Genomic DNA, 11,544 nt, shown 5'->3' with positions numbered 1-11,544 from the left:
CTTCAAGCAAAGTTTGATGACTACTCGTCCTGTACGTTTTAGGGGACGTTCTTGTTCGGACATGGGTTGGATTAGTTGGTCTCTGAGGCTCCTTTCAAATGCCACCTTCCAATTCTGATATTCTATGATTCTATCTTACAAGAAAAATAGAGGGTCCTTTATTTCCTCAAGAAAATGTCTCTCTACGCTGATGCCTCTTAGTTTTTTAACAGGGAAGTAGTCTTTCATCTCACAATTAGGAATAAGAGATTTAGGGGCAGTTAGGTGGCTCTGGTAAAAATAATACAAGGCTTGGAGTTGGGAGGTCCTGGGTTCAAATTTAGTCTCAGACACTTCCTACCTGTGTGACCCTGGACAAATCTTCCCTAACTGCCTACCCCTTACTGCTCTTACTAGATAAGGATTTAAAAATAAGAGATTTAATATATAAATGCCAGATTAAGACAGCTTAAGTTAGCATTGACTGAAGTTCCTTCATGCTTCCAAGAGAGGCCAGGTGACTTCTTATAGAGAATTGTTCTCATTAGGCCTGACTTAGGACAGTCTTCTGGTAGTTTTAACTTTAATGCCAGAACAAAATAAGACCCTTTGAGGTAATTCCACAATTACTAAATTAACCCAAAGAGATTTACCTAGTCATAGTAGGAGAAGGATGGCCAAGGAAGACATCTTGAGTTGATTTAGCTGATTTTCTATGTTTATCTACCAAACAAGCACGTGAAAGTCCTTTCTAGCTCATGGTTGCTATAGAAATGAAATAAGAAATCTATAGTGATAAAGGGTTTCTTGTTTGTTTGTTTGTTTGTTTTTGTTTAAAACCCTTACCTACTGTCTTGGTATGGGCTAGGCAATGGGAGTCAAATGACTTGCCCAGGGTTAAACAGCTGGAAAGTGTCTGGGGTCAGATTTGAACCCAGGACCTCCATCTCTAGGCCTGACTCTCCATCTACTCAGCTACCCAGCTGCCCCCATGATAAGGTTTTGGTAAAGTAAAGAATCTCAAAGTTGTCCCAGAGGCTGGATAGTGGCTGAGGCAAGAAAGAATTATGTGTAGGGGTTTGGAATTTTGAAGTGAGAAGAGCAAGAAGAGTTCTGAGACAATTAATCTCTGACTTTCGCGGAGACTAGCCAGCTCTGCTCTCTTTCTCTGATCATAGCTCTGCTTGTGACAGGAAAGAAAAGGAAATCTTGAAATATCTTGAGAGTTTTTCACTTTCCTCAAGGTGAGAGACTTGTTGGACCTGCTGCTGCTGCTGTGAAGACTGTTGTGTGAAAGGAGAAAGACCAGAAGACCTTGTTTGCCTTGGACTCTGAGGGAAACCTCTGGAACCACACTCAGCTGTAGTGAGCTCAGCCATTTTGCTTGCTATATTCATAACTCTGGAGATAACCTTAAATACTAGATCATTAAGGAGGAAGTAAGCTTAGCACAGATAGTTTGGGGCTTAGTGAGACTTAAGGAGCCATAGTAGAGCTCAGGTGAATTCCTGAGATCTGAAGACTTTGTCTTGCAATGGGTAGAGTGATTTAGCTTTTTTTTTTTTTAGTGTTAAGGAACCCTTTTATATATCCTTAAACCTTTATTATAGGAATAAAAGTTCTACATTTTTTGTGAGAAGGATCTCCAGATCCATTTGTGCACTGAGCCCTAAGGAGGGAAGCTATGAATACTTTGTGGTTATCTAGCAAATTATATTACCATAGTATCCTCCTTATTAACGTCATTTATTATCCTAATATTATACTGCTCTGTATTCAACCAGAAAGTGACTCATCATTTAAAGCCAACCAAATCTTCCTTTTAAGGAAAATTAGCTTAACTTGTGTTGGGAAAGGGAGGGGTTAAGCCATTGTTACCTCAAGGATGTTGGTCAATACAATTCAAGATTTTGGTAAAAAGATGATGTCTAAGGTACCTTCCAGTTCTGTGATCTCCAGGAGTTTCTATCTGGTTATTCCAGAAAATTCCCCCCTGTCTGTCCTGGGAACCACTGAAATAGAAAGGACTTCCTTCCGCAGCTATTCCTTTTACCCTGACCCCAAGAAATGGAACTGGAGGTGTTTATTTCTGTTCTGTTTCATTTGTCCTTCCCAGCTTTAAATGTCACTGGATTGAGGAGTTGGACCCATGGTTACTTTGGAGTCAGGATTCTAGACAAGATGGTGCAGCCAGCCACCCCAGCACAGAATCCCTGAGAAGCTGGGGTGCCTGGGCCTGGGGCTGGAGGGAAACTTTGGACTTGGAACTGGGAATGTGTTCTATGAGAATCGAACCATAAACTTAATTCCTTCCCACTCTCCAAAGATTTTGGGGTAGGGGGAGGATTATTCCCAACTGTGTGGGGAATAATTTTGCATATTTGTGATTATACCTATTGAAGTGAATATTCCTCTGTAAAAATTAATCCTACTGTTAGTGGCTAAATAGAACTGGGGCACAGGAGATCCCCTAAATTTGGGAGAACAACATCAGTGGGAACTGGTACCATTAGGAGAAAGCCTAAAAACATTCCAAATTCCCCTAAAGGTTCTAAAGAACTGTGGGAAAGGAGAGAAATGTTAACATTCCTGACTTTATTTTATTTGTGTGTGTGTGTGTGTGTGTGTGTGTGTGTGTGTGTATGTGTGTGATAAAGGAAGAGTATACACCAAAAAAAGGTCTCTGGTATTTAATAAAGGAAGTGTGTACACGAAACAATCTATCACATTCATGACATTTAGGAGGTTTTGCTTCAGGATATATTCTCTAACATTTAGCAACACTGGAAACATTCTGAAAGCTTTTCCATGTTGATTTTATTGGCAGTGTTTCTCCAAAGGGAGGATTCTCTCACATTTAGCAAGACCAGCCCTATATTCACTATATTGAGGGCAGTAGTCATTCCATGAAGTCATTTGCAGATTTGTACAGGTCTCTACATCAAATATGATCTCTATATGGAAAGGAGTTCCGCAGGCCTTCTTGCTCAAAATGGGATGAAATATTCTCTGGAAACTGGGAACCCTACAGAGAGTGAGTTTTGAGACATTTTTATACAGCTCTTTTTGAACATGGTCCAACTGAACCCACTCCTTCATGGTGAAGTCCACAGCCACATCCTTGAATGTTACCAACTCCTCTGAAAGGAAAGGTCTGCAGTTCCTAGGGCCACCATCCTTCTGGCTTCAGGCTCCCTGATTGGGTCAGGTCTTGGACCTCTAGACTGACATGAGAAGGGAGATGGATCTCATGGAGTGATGTCTTTCCCTTCTCTTCCTCGGTAGGAGGCTGGCCTGGAACCTACATGCACAGAATTAGCCTCCAGAAAGATATATGTCATTCTTTCTGAAGGAAAGTAGTAAGAAAAAAGAGAATGTAAAAGATGGAATCCACCACGGGGCATCGAACAAGGGGAAAATGGTAGGAGGCAGAAGGAAGAAAACCAAGAGAAGGACCAGGTTTTGGAGAAATTATAAACTCTGTTTTGGACCCTATCCTAAGCTTTGTCATCTATTTCCCCCATCCCACTCCTTGGAAAAGGGATAGGCATTTTAGGTACTGGGAACAGCATAGGAAAAGGATCAGAGAAAGGAAAGGTCAGGGGATAGGTAATCCAGATTGGTTGAAACACAGTGAATGTAAGGAGGAAGAGAATAGTATAAACTAAGCTGAAAAGATAAGGAGATGCTGAATTTGTATTGGGCCTTGAATGTATACAGACTTATTAAAAATTATGAAATAAAAATAAGTGCCATTAATATGTAATGATTTTATAACATGGGAAGCTTAAAATTAATTTATAATCAGAATATTTTCAATACAACTGAAATAAAATAATTCCTTATCTTCAAAGTTGGAAAATGAGGACTTTTCTGCTTAGTCAGATCTATGCATTTGAAAGATATGGAATGGCTGTGTGATGGGTAAATTGGAGGAGGAATTATGGGAAAGGGAAGATCTATCAAGGATAAATTGGATGATTGAATAGATCTTTCCTCTTCTGCTATTCCTGTAATGAATGCTTTATTCTTTCTTTTCCTCTCAACCATTAACTTTCTGCCCTTCCTTTAAAGCCCAATTCCAATGCCATACTTTCTAAGAAATCTTCCCTGATCCTGTCAGTCACTAATGATTTTCCCCAACTGAAACTTTATGGTAGAACATATTTAATTCTTGCAACAGGTCATTGAAAACCAGTTCTCTACAAGTGGAGAGAGAAAGTCCTCACTGAGTGACCATTTGAGAGATGTAGGAACTAAATATTTCTTAACAAGAAAATATTGATTTATTTCCCTCCTGGTACTTGAAGGGAAACATAAAAACTAGGACAGAGGGATAGTAGAGGCACCCTAAGCACATGACTTTTTCAAAGAGAGTATGAGCAAGAGCTTCAAAAGAGTGACGGAGACAGAGGAGGGCATAGAGGTAGCTGGCATAGCTGGGTTTTGAACAACTAACTCCATCTGTTAAGCCTCTAAGGATAAGTGTGACTCAAGTAGATGGAAGCTTGTGAAACTTTTCTCTCTGGGAAGTCTAATAAAGGAGGGTAATATGCCCTGTCCTTCCTTTTTCTATCCCTTGGGCATGCAGCAGATCTTAAATCCAAAGTTCTCTTGTTCTTCAAAATTTGTTTACAATTTCCACTTAATTAGTTAAAAAAGAAAACCCTTACTTTGTGTCATTGAATCAATACTATTTTATTCCAAGGCAGAAGAGAGTTAAGGGGTTAGGCAACTGGACTAAGTGACTTGCCCAGGATCATACAGCTAGGAAGTATCTGAGTCAAATTTGAACCCAGGACCTCCCATCTCCAGGCCTGCCTTTCTCTCTTTACTGAGCAACCTAACTGCCTTTACTTAATTAGTTTTTAATTTGCCAGTGATCCATCAGAGCTGCTTCTTATCTGTGTGCTTCATTATTTGTGTCTAAGGTGTTAAAAGAAAAAAAGGGAGTCATGTTACACACAGAGAGGCATAGAGACAGAGATCAGAAATTATATGAATCTGGGGGATAGAAAGAAAAAGCACATCTCCCTGACTGGGGATTCAGAAACTATAAGAGAGTGAATCTTATTCATTTTTAAATATTTTAAACAAAAATTCCAAAGAGCTCCTGAGTCTAGGGTTCCTCTTAGGTGGAAGTAAGCCAGTCATCATTGCTATCTGGGGGCTGGGGAATAACTACTTTATTTTATTTTATTTTTTAACCCTTACCTTCCATCTTGGAGTCAATACTATGTATTGGCTCCAAGGTAGAAGAGTGGTAAGGGCTAGGCAATGGGGGTTAAGTGACTTGCCCAGGGTCACACAGCTGGGAAGTGTCTGAGGTCACATTTGAACTTAGGACCTCCCATCTTTAGGCCTGGCTCTCAATCCACTAAGCCACCCAGCTGCCCCCGTAATAACTACTTTAAAGCATGCTAGACTCCTCATTATTCCCATTCTTTGAATGCCCAAAGGAACCCCACTTCTGAGATGGAGCTGAGGATTTGGATTAGAGAGTAAGTCAAGCTTAACAGGAAGAGAAGAGGAATAACTGCAAAAAACTAGTAATACCTTCCAAGGGGAGAGATTCCTGTGCTTCCCTTCTTGAAGGAGCTCATCAGGTGAACTTTGCTGCCTCATACCAAAACATTTATGCAATTAACTCATATTACCTTGTGTTAGTGATATATCAGATCCTCACTAAACTCAGATCCTAAACCGCTTAACTGTTTTAGAACATGTCCTATCTTTACTTGTGTTTTCCCAACTCCCCATGCCTAGCAATTAGTTAATCAATCAATCCATTGATGGGGGTTCCCTTACTGGGTGCCAGGAACTGGGCTGGGGACCAGAAATACAAAGCCAAAACTGAACCAATCCTTCCTTATACTGTAACCAGGGAAACAACCAGGACACTGTAAGCATATATCACATTATAAATATAAAGAGAATAAATTCAATGTAGGGTTGGGGTTTTCCCCCTAGCACAGTCCCTACTCTGGATTAGCGAGGACTGGAGGACTATAGCTGTTTCTTTCCAGAGAAGAAATTGGAGAAACAGAATAACATGTCATCTCTCCTAGTTGCAGCTTCAGCCAATGACAGTCCTAGATGAAAAAGCACAGTTAAAATTAGACCAGCAGCACCTACTGATTGATATACCAGCAAGGAAGGACTAAGGTCTACTGAGGGCACACAGAGGCATTTGGGACCCGAGGGCAGTGTATTTACAAAAGACTTGCCTACGGAGTTTCTCCTCCTTTCTCCAGACAAAGACCACGGCGAGAAAGCAGCTGCTCTTTCCACCCAGTTTCCCTTGTTAAACAACAAGCCAGTAGTAACAGACTGTTAGTAAATACCGGGGAAGGAAAAAGCTCGTAAGCTGAGCCTGGTCACATTGCCTAGTGTGATATAGTTTTATTTTTAACATCCAGGCACTTGAGCTATTTCTGCAGAAGTTTTCTGTCAGCCTCTCCTTATTCTGTGCCTCCGCTCGGACACTCCCTTCTCTTTCCCGGAGACCCACGTGTGGTAGATGCCATTGCACGGGATATATCTTTAAGGTAAGACTTTTCAAAGGGGAAGTCCAAGAGTCCGCGCGGCGGTCTTTGTCCTCAGACTGCAAAAGACTATGGAAGGTCTTTAAAACTCGGCTCCTTTAAGATGAGGATGATGGGATTGGCGGTCTGCAGGGATCCGGCAGTGTGAAATTTACTTCGGTATTCTCGAGGACCTCAAGCAGAGATTCCCCGACAAAGAATAGTAGATGTGTGTGTGGGGGGAGGGTATTTAAGAGAAGGGGCCCTTTTCCAGAATTCCTATGAATGCTAGCGTTTCCAGCGAAAAGAAGCTTTAAGGTCCCACTCCTCCCCTTCCCCCCCCCCCCCCCCCCCCCCCGCTTACAAGGAATCCCTCTCGATTTGTATATCCCTTTAAAGGACCAAGCACTTGAAAATTGTTTTTATAGACTTGCTTTTTATTTTGACATCACCGTCATTTTAAAAATATTCTCTTCCCTCCCTCCACCCAACGAATGCTCTTTTGTAACAGAAGAAAAGAGTGAGCCATCCTGCCTGGATCAGTAATTCTGACACCCGCGTTCTGATGTTGCATAGGAGCGGCCCCCCACCTTGCCCAGGAACGAGGAAGGTTTATCTCGCCTTTCTTCTCCAGGGCTAAACTTAGTCCTTAGAACCGTTACTTAGCGCAGTTTCATTCTATTGTTTTTTCCCCTTTATCTGCTATTTCTTTGTGCTCACTGTTCATCTGGTTCTCACAAAATGCCTTCTAGTGAAGTAGATTGGGCAAATCTTTTGCAGATTTTGCAGATGAGGAGACAGGTAAGGTATAAAATAACAGTAAAGGAGAGATTTCACACATCAATTAATGTAACCCTTCTATTTTGCCAGGGAAGACGAGTTCAAGTCCGGACTGACTGATTATATGAGTCTATATTATTATTATATACATATAATGTATATATATTATATGAGATATGAGTCTTTTTTTTTTTTAACCCTTACCTTCCATCGCAGAAGACCGGTAAGGGCTAGGCAATGGGGGTCCAGTGACTTGCTCAGGGTCACACAGCTAGGAAGGATCTGAGGTCTGATTTGAACCCAGGACCTCCTGGCTCTCAATCTACTGACTCACCCAGCTGCCCCCTAGGCAAGTCTTTTAACCTCAAAATGCTCTAGGCAACTCTGAGGAGGAGACTTGCATTGCTAGAGGCCATTTCAATTTGTTCACCTGAAAATTCACCTTACTAATGAAATCACCCATGTGGAGGGCCAGTTTCTATTGCTATTCATTTTAACTGAATCTTAAGGGGAAGTGACTTTGTATCAAAGTGGGAGCAAGGGAACTAGAACCCAAGTTTCTTGCCTCTTTTCTGTCATCATCTTTCCACTACCCCGAACCCCAAAGTACATTAGAGATTTAGAGCCAGAAATAAACTTAAGAGTTGTCAACTTCCAAAATATCATTTCAGAAATGAGGAACCTGAGACCCAGAGAGGCTGACTTGGCCAAGGTCACAAAGCTACTAAGTGGCAGAGTCAGGATTCAAAGCCAAATCCTCTAAGGAAAAGTCCAGTGTTCTCTCAGCTATCCAAGCTTGGGTCCCCTAAGGATCTCTGCCCAGAAACATGAGGCTAAGTGGGCAGCTAGGTCGTTCAGTAGATTGAGAGTGAGGTTTAGAGAGAGGAGGTACTGGGTTCAAATTTGGCCTCTGATACTTTCTTGCAGGGTGACCCTAGGCTTTATTGCCTTGTCCTTATTGCCCTTCCTTGGAACCAATACATAGTATCCATTCTAGGATGAAGATAAGCATTTTTTTAAAAAAGGAAACATTTAGTTAACCTAATTTAAGATAACTATGTACCAGAAAGCAATAAAAGTATACTTTTAAAACAAAATCCTGTCATTCAAATAAGGATAGACCTAAATCTATACTGCATACTTGGAGCTTCAGGCTAGGGACCAGGATCTAATCACTAAAACTAACAATTGCTCCTGAGGGATCAAAGGAAAAAGGTTTTGGGAACCATCTACATATTAATGACCCAAGAGATTGGAGGACCTTTTAAATAAATAAATAAAATTAGACATTTCCAGCCTTGGCTCCCAGCCAGGGGTCTTATTGAATGACTGCAGTTCCATGTTTGCTTTCTTGCTTTTATCTAGACTTCTGTTTAGTGTTATTGAGCTGAGGTTCTGCTGAGAGCTTCATACCAACTGGTGTGTATTTAGCTAGGGATCTTAGGATGTTGGGAAGAACATGGGATCCAGCTACTTCACTTGCTCTCTAAAAGGAAGGATATTGGACTTGGGGGATCCTAAGGTTCAACATACTATCTCAGGCAAAGCAAAACCAAGGATCAATGCAAAACTCCAAATAATTTAGGTGGCCACATTCCCAACCCAACCACCAACTCTTCTGTTCCTCCGTTTGGAGGTAAGAAGGAGGAAAAAAGGCTCAGAGATGTGAATCATTGCTATTTGGTATAGAAAGAGCTCATCTTCCCACATATTTACTAAGCGCTCTACTGGATTTTATCTGAATGGAGGAGTCCAAGGTTTTAAGGAAGAATGCAATGAGCTCCTTATAAATAACATAGACTAGGAGAAAAGGCACTATATTTGAAGCAAGAAAAACTGGGGTCAAGTCCCAGCTCTGTCATTTAATAGCTATTTGACCCTTGGGCAAGTAACTTGACCTCTCTGAGTTATTCTTATGTAAATGAAGATAAAAATATTTGTACAACTCATGGTTGTCATGAGGAGCAAATGGGCTAATATATATGGAAGCATTTTGTAATCTCTCATGCACTTGATAAATGTCAGCTATTATTCTGACTGCCCTGCATAACGGATCTTACTAAGGGGCCTATGGCTCCCCAGACCAGGCCAGGAACCTGGATCCCCACAGGACCATCCTCTGGGGGCCATCTTCTTTTCCTTGCATGACCTCTAACTACACATAAACCACCCACATGGCTAGTTACGACTCTGGCAGCACAAAGGAGGTTATACAAATAATATGACATGAAGGTATGAACCAAATAATACAGTGAAAGCCAGCATAGCATAGTTGATAGAGAGCCAGTCTCTTAAGACTAGAAGTTGCAGAGGAATAGTCAATTTGTATTGTGGAGAAAGTTTCTGATCTGAGAATTCCTTACACTGATGAGAAAAAGTACAATAATAGGTATAAGGATTAACTAATTTAAAAATTAAAAGGTAAAGAGATTCCCAGTGTAGATGGAGAGCTAAAGATGGAACTGTTCAGTTGGCTGCAACAATGATGCTTTGAGGTTGTTGTCATTGGAGGGAAAGACAGTGATGTCATAATCCAGAGAGGTCATATTGATGTCATGGTCCAACAAGGCAAGATTACTGATGCAGACGTGAGAATTAGGCTCAGTTAACTAGTTAAAAATTAAAAGAACCTCTTCAATGTTTAACTTATGAACAGAAGTTAATTATAATATTTAGGCCCAAACTTAAATCAATAGAATGATTAATTACAGACTGATATTGTCTGATTTGAAGGGGTCAAAGAAGTCCCCTTCCTCCAAAATATCTTCCCTATTTCCACCACTATTAAAACTACAATGTTAATTCTGTTTTCATTTACCTGAATGAATTACTCAAAGGTATCTCTTTTTGTCCCCATCAGCCAATTCCTTGTTCCCTTGACACTTCCCAGTTTGGGTTTTGCCATTGAACCTAGTGGAAATATCCTCACTTTCTTTATCATTTCCATTTCTAAGAAACAAGTCCTCTGTCTGGCTTTCTAGCTCCTACAGAGTTCATAAGAAATTCTTCCTCTCTTCTTGTCCCCAATAAGAGTCTGGCAGCTTCCAGAATCATCCTAGAATATGATGGATTCTTTTTAAGCTCAAAAAAAGGTTATATTAATTTAACTAGGCTAAAACACAATTCCAGGATCAATAACAAAAAGAGAGAGAGAGAAAGAAGGAGGAGAAGGAAAGTGAGGAGAGGGGAGAAAAAAGGAAAGAGAAAAAGGAGAAAGGAAAGAGAGAAAAAAGGAGATGGAGAGAGAGAGATAGACAGACAGACAAGCAGACAGGCAGTATGGTATAATGAATATAGAAGTAGCCTTGAAGCCAAGAGAACCTAGGTTCAAGTTCTCTCTGACAAGAGAAAAAATGGCACGTTTCTGTCTCTGACACATTGAACATGTAATTCTGGACAAATCACCTGACTTTTTAGTACCTTAGTAAGACTTTAAGTTGCAAAGAAGATGCCAACTGACACTAGTAGAGGAAATTTCCTTACCTGGGAGTTCTCCATTGTAATGAATTTCTTGGTCTAGTCCTTATCTTTATCCTTATATATGTACATGTTGTGTCTCCCAATAGTGAGGGAGAGACATTTTGTTACTGTATCCTCATCAGCATCTAGAGCAGTGCCTGGCACAAAGTAGATACGTAAGAAATATGTGTAGATTAAGTGATTGATTGATATTGCTGCCAGAGATTAGAACAATAGACGGTGAGGGAAGGAAAAGTGTAATATCATTCATTGCTCTAAGGTTTGGATTTACATGATCATGACATTAATCATCTTAGATACAAATAGTTCAATATACAACTTAAAAATAAGAGTAAAATAGAGCATTTTATGACAAACTGTGACCTTTTGCTATACATTTTTGAGAGAGAGAGACTACAGGCATAGAATGTGATGTATGTTCTCAGATATGGCCAGTGTTTTGGCTTGTTTTGTTTAATAATATATTTGTTTCAAGATTTTATTTCTTATCTTGCATATTAATAAATTTGTTACAAGATTTTATTTCTTCTCAAGCATCACCCCCTTACTATTTGGGTAGCTGTCTCCTGGGAGTGAATGGTGGTGTATGCACATGGTGTAGATAAAGAAGTTATATGATAAAGATGCTGTCTTTTTCTTTAAAAAATAAAACACCTCTTTTTTTCAAGTCAACAAGTATTTATTAAACACCTACTAGGTGCTAGGCACTATGCTGATCACTGGGGGATGCAAAGAGAGGCAGCCCAGTTCTTGGCAGCTCACATTTGAACAAGGGAAGCAA

The 11,544-nt window shown here is 40.3% G+C and overlaps 1 protein-coding gene across 1 annotated transcript in view; it reads left to right on the top strand.

The window, feature by feature from the left end:
- The first annotated feature begins 6,099 nt into the window (after positions 1 to 6,099).
- The window catches only part of FBXO40 (F-box protein 40), a 32,236-nt gene continuing 26,791 nt past the window's right edge, over positions 6,100 to 11,544 (top strand). Inside the window, exon 1 of the mRNA XM_007493772.3 lies at positions 6,100 to 6,527. The gene's annotated coding sequence lies outside the window, so the exon portion shown is untranslated. The remainder of the gene's footprint in view (positions 6,528 to 11,544) is intronic.

This window comes from Monodelphis domestica, chromosome 4 (genome assembly GCF_027887165.1).
Source record: "Monodelphis domestica isolate mMonDom1 chromosome 4, mMonDom1.pri, whole genome shotgun sequence".
Classification (NCBI taxonomy): Eukaryota; Metazoa; Chordata; class Mammalia; order Didelphimorphia; family Didelphidae; genus Monodelphis; species Monodelphis domestica.
This window is presented reverse-complemented; position numbering and strand designations above follow the sequence as displayed.